The sequence below is a fragment of the Eucyclogobius newberryi genome, unplaced genomic scaffold, assembly GCF_026437365.1.
Source record: "Eucyclogobius newberryi isolate DKJ021-1_F unplaced genomic scaffold, fEucNew1.0.hap1 SCAF_2, whole genome shotgun sequence".
NCBI classification, from domain to species: domain Eukaryota; kingdom Metazoa; phylum Chordata; class Actinopteri; order Gobiiformes; family Gobiidae; genus Eucyclogobius; species Eucyclogobius newberryi.
In genome coordinates, this window is record NW_027315834.1 from 10867193 (window position 1) to 10877115 (window position 9923).

Here is a 9923-nt window from a genome sequence, read left to right on the forward strand (position 1 = left end):
GTCACGGTTCTAATTGATCACAGGCAACTGATTCATTGAAGTGAATTGAAGAGTCAATTCCCATTGGATCAGAGACAATCTCCAAATCTGATTGGCTCTGATCTAATGGGGGGGAATTGATCCATTCAGCCGCATGTGGGTACAGATGATTATTGCTTATCTTTATCATTGAAGGGCTAATAACAGGGTGTGGAACGTCATGAATACAACGGACCCTTTTCCTCCTGGACAATGAGGGACACACATGTCACACCCACATGTAGAACACGAGACGAAAGACGGCTCAAGGAGACGACCTTGACACAACACTTTGGTTAATAATGAATGGAACAAAACTCTACTCACGTTAAATTATTATAGAATGCTAAGAAAAAATAAAATAAATAAATAAAATAAATACATTCTCCTTGACCAGCGTCCTTGTCTCATCAATGCATGGAGGTAGGTTTCCATGCCGACAGACGAACGCTGTGGTTGCCTGGTTACGCTCGTGTCCGTATCTCTGTGTGTGTGATTAGACATTTGATCTGGTCCTGTGATCATTGTGTTGTTTTGTTGTGTCATGTTTCAGCCTCAGACTCAACATCTGCTCCACACACTGGAACGTCAGATCAGCTTCAGCTCAGCTTTAGATCAGCTTCAGCTTCAGCTTCAGCTACAGTTCAGCTTTAGATCAGCTTCAGCTTCAGATCAGCTTCAGCTCAGCTTCAGATCAGCTTCAGCTTCAGCTTCAGCTCCAGCTTCAGCTTCAGCTTCAGCTTCAGCTTCAGCTTCAGCTTTAGATCAGCTTCAGCTTCAGATCAGCTTCAGCTTCAGCTTCAGCTTCAGCTTCAGCTTCAGTTCAGCTTCAGCTTCAGTTCAGCTTCAGTTCAGCTTCAGCTTCAGCTTCAGCTTCAGTTCAGCTTCAGCTTCAGCTTCAGTTCCAGTTCAGCTTCAGCTTCAGCTTCAGCTTCAGCTTCAGTTCAGCTTCAGCTTCAGCTTCAGCTTCAGTTCAGCTTCAGCTTCAGTTCAGCTTCAGCTTCAGCTTCAGCTTCAGTTCAGCTTCAGCTTCAGCTTCAGTTCAGCTTCAGTTCAGCTTCAGCTTCAGCTTCAGTTCAGCTATTGAATGAAAATCTGCTCAATTCTTTATGACGATTGCTACATTTGACTAAATATAAAACTATGTGAAATACTTTTTACACTATTTCCCACATTTTCAAATGGTACTTTACTTATTTACTTAAGTAACACAACTGAGTCATGCTCCACTGGCCTTAGTGGTTTAAGCAATTAATCGGCCAAAGAGGATTTAGTCGACCAACATTTGTTTTAGTCGACTAATTTGGTTTTGTGAATTACAAGGATTTATTTTGGACACAAGCAGAAAGGAGACGTATGGGACAGAGTAAGATGAAGATTTGGGAACAAAGGGCAAATTGTAATTCTTTCTTTTACATACAGTATAAACATAATATAAACGTAAAAGTATTCAGAATATAGTTCTCATATTTGACCAAGTAACATAATATATATACAAAAAAAGCATCACGCGACTCAAAAAAGACCAAAAATTCCACAAAATTGAGCTTGTTTATATAGGTCCATCATCATCATTATTATTATTACTATTATTATTATTATTATTATTATTATTATTATTATTAGGCCCGAGCGCCACAAGCTGGCGAGAGGCCTATTAATCTTGTAAGGCCGTGCAAAGCACGGCTGCGAAAGTGCGCACGTAGTGCGCACGAAATCGAGCGCGAAGCGCTCGCCCACTTCAAAACACTCACTAACGCACTCCTTCACTCACGCACGCCCCGTGCATACTAATTAGTAGTAGGAAAATGGAACATTACCGTTGTAAACGGGCGAAGCCCGTGCAAAAGTACGCACTAAACGAGCACTTTACATTGAGATGACGGCCGCGAAGCGGTCGTCATCCCCATATAAAGCACTCATTTGCGCTAAGTAGCTCACGAATACGTTCCCCATCTCTTGCATGTTCCATGCATATAAGCATGTAATGCAAAAATTGAACATTATTACTGTATAGAGGGCCAAAAACACAAAGTGGGCGGAGCCCACTCAAAATTAACGAAAGTACCCGTCAGTGACCAGGGACCCACACCATGAGGTAGGAAAGCGCGAGCGCTTTCCGAAAATGTATAGTTTATGATATTTGAAAAATGGGAAACATTGTTTTCGCATCGGAATATTATTAGGCCCGAGCCCCAGCAGGGCGGAGGGCCTATTGCTCCCGCATGCAGCCCGCATGTTTGGTACCCCGTCGCCCCTGGCAAGTACAGTGAACTAGCCCATGCCGAAGGCATGGATCATGCATACTTACTCCTGCTATGACAGAAATAGTCAACAATTAGTGAATGGGCTACGCCCATTCACTAATTGTTGACAACAGCAGCGCGAAGCGCTGCATTCCTCCAAAAACCCTCCTGGCATCGTCCCGTACGCGAGAATCCATGCCGCAGGCATGGGCCATGCTTGTATCTGCTCAAATCAATGGAAGTCTATGGGGAGTGGGCGGGGCATCCCGACGGAATAGGGAGTGACGAGCGCGTAAGCGCTCGTAATGATGATTCCACCCCATGGCGGCATCGGGAAGGCTTAGAGCTTTCAAACGATGTATAATTTGTTGTTATAGTGGAAACGGCTATATTGTTTTTGCTAAAAATATTATTAGGCCCGAGCGCCACAAGCTGGCGAGAGGCCTATTAATCTCGTAAGGCCGTGCGAAGCACGGCTGCGAAAGTGCGCACGTAGTGCGCACGAAATCGAGCGCGAAGCGCTCGCCCACTTCCAAACACTCACTGACGCACTCCTTCACTCATGCACGCCCCGTGCATACTAATTAGTAGTAGGAAAATGGAACATTACCGTTGTAAACGGGCGAAGCCCGTGCAAAAGTGCGCACTAAACGAGCACTTTACATTGAGATGACGACCGCGAAGCACTCATTTGCGCTAAGTAGCTCACGAATACGTTCCCCATCTCTTGCATGTTCCGTGCATATAAGCATGTAATGCAAAAATTGAACATTATTACTGTATAGAGGGCCAAAAACACAAAGTGGGCGGAGCCCACTCAAAATTAACGAAAGTACCCGTCAGTGACCAGGGACCCACACCATGAGGTAGGAAAGCGCGAGCGCTTTCCGAAAATGTATAGTTTATGATATTTGAAAAATGGGAAACATTGTTTTTGCATCGGAATATTATTCTTTCTTCTTCTCGGGACCAACCCCCCTATTTTTCACCCAGTGAACATTGACGAAAAGTCACAAAAATTTGCACACCTCTAAAAATCGTGCCTCTCTACATTCTGGCTATTTCCCTTTTCTAAAATAAAAAAAATTGGCGCGTCAGCGCCCCCAAATGTACCAAAAATGCATTGAGAGATGGGAAATGACCCAAAAAAAATCTGATCGTAGAATCATGAAATTTGGCGCCGAGGTCGATGGTGACAAGAGAAGTAAAAAATATTATTACGGCAACGCCGTCCGCCCAACCAAATGTCGGCCATATTGCTTCAAAAATGGCTAAACATGACTTCGGAGTTTTTCCAAACGTCGTACTTTTACGAACTCCTCCCAGGGCGTTGGCCCTAAAAAGCTGAAATTTGGTGTAAATGCTACTGAGGAGTGGGACATCAAAAGTTATCCAAATTACATTGATACCTCTCACGGTCTCTGTGCGGCGAAGCCGCAAACTGTAGCTAGAATTTCAGAAATCTCCCATATTTAAAATTTCTGCCGTTTGCGCAGATAAAGTCCGAATTGCGTCAAATTAGAATCAGTTGTTAAACTCTTTGCCCTAAACCTACTTGAAGTGAAATAAATTCATTTGGCGCCACAGCGCCCCCTACAGATTTTATATGGAGGTTAAATGTTTAGTTTTGCGAAATTATATGAAATTTGACACACAACTCAATTTTAGCATCCCCATCAAAAAAGTCAATGAGACCCATGTCATAATTGTTATGGCGTTGCCGTAACGATGACCGAAACCTTTCATGTTATTCCAATGGGGAAATCGCCAGAACATGTTTACACTTTAGACTTTCACAAACTCCTCCCCCTCAGGGCGTCAGCCCTATTAACCTGAAATTTGGTGAGACTCATCTTCAGGACCATCAAAAGTTATCCACATTTTTATTCTAAGAGTCACGGTCTCTGAGCAGTGAAGCCGCACATTTTGCCAAGAATTCAAAATAAAATAGCTTTTTGATTGTAAAACAAAGGGGAGAAGATGTGACAGCGTCACAGATTCAGCAGTAGATGTAATAAAAGGACAATTGGGGCGCGTTAGCGCCCCCTCCTCTTGCGGTGTGGCGGCGGCGTGGCGAGGGCCGATCATTGCCGCTTGCGGCTATATTTATTTTTATTTTTATTATTTTTCTTGTTCTTCTGCTTTTTGAGCTCTAATTTGACCCCCTGAACATGCTCAAAAACTCACCAAACTTTGCCCAAAATTCAGAATCGGCGAAAAATTAGATTTTTTCAGGGCCATTTTTTTTTTCGTCAAAAAATGGCGCGACAGCGCCATCGACAAAAGTCAAAATACATTGCGCCTATGGGAGACGCCCCGAGGTCAACTTTGTCGTAAAGCTACGAAATTCGGGACACGCATTCCTCTCGTGAGGACAAAAAAAAAAAAAATCATTGTGACCACGCCCCCAGACTTACCCTATGGCCGCCATCTTCCTTTGAAAATGAAAACACGCTGTGTTAGCCATTTTGTTCACGTCAAACTTTGACGAACTCCTCCTAGGGCGTTTTGCCCACCGACTTCAAAATCGGCGTACGTCCTCTGGACAAGTGGGGCATCTAAAGTTATCCAATTTTTTGAGATACCTTTTACGGTCTGTGTGCGGCGCAGCCGCAAAGTTGGACAACTTATTTTGGAATATTGCAGATCTAAAAATTGCACCCATTTGATCAAAACGCGTCCGATTAGGACCAAATTTGAATCAGTTGTTAAACTTTCCGGTTTGGACCAGTTTATGATGACAAAATTGAAATGGGCGCGATAGCGCCCCCTACAGAGTGACCTTGAAATTAACATTGAAGGTCAAAAATTAGTTTTACCAAAATGTTCTAAACTTTACCCAAAATTCTATTTTGGCGTCCCGATCAAAAAAGCCAATCAGACAAATGCCTTATTTTTTACGGCGTAGTCGTAGCGATGACAGAAACCTCCCATGTTATCCCTAAGGGAAAACCGCAAAATCTCTCAAATATCCACATTTTTATGTTTCACACTTTAACGAACTCCTCCTAGTGCGTTTTGCCCACGAACCTCAAAATCGGTGTACGTCCTCTAGACAAGTGGGGCATCTAAATTTATCCAAATTTTAAGGATAACTTTTACGGTCTCTGTGCGACGGAGCCGGCAACGTTTCCCAGAATTCTGACTATTTGGCCTTCAGAGTGGCCTATAAACAATAGAGTTTTTCCAAATGGCATGATATTTTGAACAAAATTCTAATTTGCCATCCTGATCATAAAAGTATGAGAGCCAAAGTCATATTTTGTACGGCGTAACCGAAGCGTTGACAGAAACATCCCATGTTATCCTTATGGGAAAATTGTAGAATCGCTCAAATCACCACATTTTTACGCTTCACACTTTAACAAACTCCTCCTAGGGCGATTGCCCGATCAAGCCCATATTTGGGGAAAATCATCTTCACAAACGGGGCATCAAAAGTTAGTCATATTTTGATTTTAAGTGGTACGGTCTCTTTGCCGTGGAGCTGCAAATATCCTGTCACAAATGGGAAAAACGCCAAATCCTTGAAATGTTCAAATTTACGCTTCACACTTTAACAAACTCCTCCGTGGGCAATAGCTCGATCAAGCTTTACTTTGGGAAATATCATCTACACAGGCGGGGCATCAAAAGTTATCCATATTTTTATTCCAAGTGCTAAGGTCTCTGTGCGGCGGCGCAGCACATTTGACTGACACTTGTGTTGATTTGCACTGGATTGGCCATGTCCAATGTGTCGCCGTCTGTCAAGTTCTTTTTTAATTCAACACACAATAAGGGCGCCATCTTTATCAAGTCGAAAGCGCAGAGTCGGAAGGCCGTTGGATGTCGCTTGCGGCTTTAATTCTTTCTTCTTCTTTCTTCTTCTCGGGACCAACCCCCCTATTTTTCACCCAGTGAACATTGACGAAAAGTCACAAAAATTTGCACACCTCTAAAAATGGTGCCTCTCTACATTCTGGCTATTTCCCTTTTCTAAAATAAAAAAATTGGCGCGTCAGCGCCCCCAAATGTACCAAAAATGCATTGAGATAGGAAATGACCCAAAAAAAATCTGATCCTAGAATCATGAAATTTGGCGCAGAGGTAGATGGTGACAAGAGAAGTAAAAAATATTATTACGGCAACGCCGTCCACCCAACCAAATGTCGGCCATATTGCTTCAAAAATGGCTAAGCATGACTCGGGAGTTTTTCCAAACGTCTACTTTTACGAACTCCTCCCAGGGCGTTGGCCCTAAAAAGCTGAAATTTGGTGAAAATGCTACTGAGGAGTGGGACATCAAAAGTTATTCAAATTACATTGATACCTGTCACGGTCTCTGTGCGACGAAGCCGCAAACTGTAGCTAGAATTTCAGAAATCTCCCAAATTTAACATTTCTGCCGTTTGCACAGATAAAGTCCGAATTGCGTCAAATTAGAATCAGTTGTTAAACTCTTTGCCCTAAACCTACTTGAAGTGAAATAAATGAATTTGGCACCACAGCGCCCCCTACAGATTTTATATGGAGGTTAAATGTATAGTTTTGCGAAATTATATGAAATTTGACACACAACCCAATTTTGGCATCCTGATCAAAAAAGTCAATGAGACCCATGTCATAATTGTTACGGCTTTGCCGTAGCGATGACCAAAACCTCCCATGTTATTCCAATGGGGAAATCGCCAGAACATGTTTACACTTTAGACTTTCACAAACTCCTCCCAGGGCGTCAGCCCTATCAACGTGAAATTTGGTGAGACTCATCTTCAGTGGTGGACCATCAAAAGTTATCCACATTCTTATTCAAAGAGTCACGGTGTCTGTGCGGCAAAGCCGCACATTTTGCCAAGAATTCTAAATAAAATTGCTTTTTGAATGGTAAAACAAAGGAGAAGATGTGACAGCGTCACAGATTCAGCAGTAGGCGTACTAAAAGGACAATTGGGGCGCGTTAGCGCCCCCTCCTCTTGCGGCGTGGCGAGGGCCGATCATTGCCGCTTGCGGCTATATTTTTTATTATTTTTCTTGTTCTTCTGCTTTTTGAGCTCTAATTTGACCCCCTGAACATGCTCAAAAACTCACCAAACTTTGCCCAAAATTCAGAATCGGCGAAAAATTAGATTTTTTCAGGGCCATTTTTTTTTTCGTCAAAAAATGGCGCGACAGCGCCACCGACAAAAGTCAAAATACATTGCGCCTATGGGAGACGCCCCGAGGTCAACTTTGTCGTAAAGCTACGAAATTCGGGACACGCATTCCTCTCGTGAGGACAAAAAAAAAAAATCATTGTGACCACGCCCCCAGACTTACCCTATGGCCGCCATCTTCCTTTGAAAATGAAAACACGCTGTGTTAGCCATTTTGTTCACGTCAAACTTTGACGAACTCCTCCTAGGGCGTTTTGCCCACCGACTTCAAAATCGGCGTACGTCCTCTGGACAAGTGGGGCATCTAAAGTTATCCAATTTTTTGAGATACCTTTTACGGTCTGTGTGCGGCGCAGCCGCAAAGTTGGACAACTTATTTTGGAATATTGCAGATCTAAAAATTGCACCCATTTGATCAAAACGAGTCCGATTAGGACCAAATTTGAATCAGTTGTTAAACTTTCCGGTTTGGACCAGTTTATGATGACAAAATTGAAATGGGCGCGATAGCGCCCCCTACAGAGTGACCTTGAAATTAACATTGAAGGTCAAAAATTAGTTTTACCAAAATGTTCTAAACTTTACCCAAAATTCTATTTTGGCGTCCCGATCAAAAAAGCCAATCAGACAAATGCCTTATTTTTTACGGCGTAGTCGTAGCGATGACAGAAACCTCCCATGTTATCCCTAAGGGAAAACCGCAAAATCTCTCAAATATCCACATTTTTATGTTTCACACTTTAACGAACTCCTCCTAGTGCGTTTTGCCCACGAACCTCAAAATCGGTGTACGTCCTCTAGACAAGTGGGGCATCTAAATTTATTCAAATTTTAAGGATAACTTTTACGGTCTCTGTGCGACGGAGCCGGCAACGTTTCCCAGAATTCTGACTATTTGGCCTTCAGAGTGGCCTATAAACAATAGAGTTTTTCCAAATGGCATGATATTTTGAACAAAATTCTAATTTGCCATCCTGATCATAAAAGTATGAGAGCCAAAGTCATATTTTGTACGGCGTAACCGAAGCGTTGACAGAAACATCCCATGTTATCCTTATGGGAAAATTGTAGAATCGCTCAAATCACCACATTTTTACGCTTCACACTTTAACAAACTCCTCCTAGGGCGATTGCCCGATCAAGCCCATATTTGGGGAAAATCATCTTCACAAACGGGGCATCAAAAGTTAGTCATATTTTGATTTTAAGTGGTACGGTCTCTTTGCCGTGGAGCTGCAAATATCCTGTCACAAATGGGAAAAACGCCAAATCCTTGAAATGTTCAAATTTACGCTTCACACTTTAACAAACTCCTCCGTGGGCAATAGCTCGATCAAGCTTTACTTTGGGAAATATCATCTACACAGGCGGGGCATCAAAAGTTATCCATATTTTTATTCCAAGTGCTAAGGTCTCTGTGCGGCGGCGCAGCACATTTGACTGACACTTGTGTTGATTTGCACTGGATTGGCCATGTCCAATGTGTCGCCGTCTGTCAAGTTCTTTTTTAATTCAACACACAATAAGGGCGCCATCTTTATCAAGTCGAAAGCGCAGAGTCGGAAGGCCGTTGGATGTCGCTTGCGGCTTTAATTCTTTCTTCTTCTTTCTTCTTCTCGGGACCAACCCCCCTATTTTTCACCCAGTGAACATTGACGAAAAGTCACAAAAATTTGCACACCTCTAAAAATGGTGCCTCTCTACATTCTGGCTATTTCCCTTTTCTAAAATAAAAAAAATTGGCGCGTCAGCGCCCCCAAATGTACCAAAAATGCATTGAGATAGGAAATGACCCAAAAAAAATCTGATCCTAGAATCATGAAATTTGGCGCAGAGGTAGATGGTGACAAGAGAAGTAAAAAATATTATTACGGCAACGCCGTCCACCCAACCAAATGTCGGCCATATTGCTTCAAAAATGGCTAAGCATGACTCGGGAGTTTTTCCAAACGTCTACTTTTACGAACTCCTCCCAGGGCGTTGGCCCTAAAAAGCTGAAATTTGGTGAAAATGCTACTGAGGAGTGGGACATCAAAAGTTATTCAAATTACATTGATACCTGTCACGGTCTCTGTGCGACGAAGCCGCAAACTGTAGCTAGAATTTCAGAAATCTCCCAAATTTAACATTTCTGCCGTTTGCACAGATAAAGTCCGAATTGCGTCAAATTAGAATCAGTTGTTAAACTCTTTGCCCTAAACCTACTTGAAGTGAAATAAATGAATTTGGCACCACAGCGCCCCCTACAGATTTTATATGGAGGTTAAATGTATAGTTTTGCGAAATTATATGAAATTTGACACACAACTCAATTTTGGCATCCTGATCAAAAAAGTCAATGAGACCCATGTCATAATTGTTACGGCTTTGCCGTAGCGATGACCAAAACCTCCCATGTTATTCCAATGGGGAAATCGCCAGAACATGTTTACACTTTAGACTTTCACAAACTCCTCCCAGGGCGTCAGCCCTATCAACGTGAAATTTGGTGAGACTCATCTTCAGTGGTGGACCATCAAAAGTT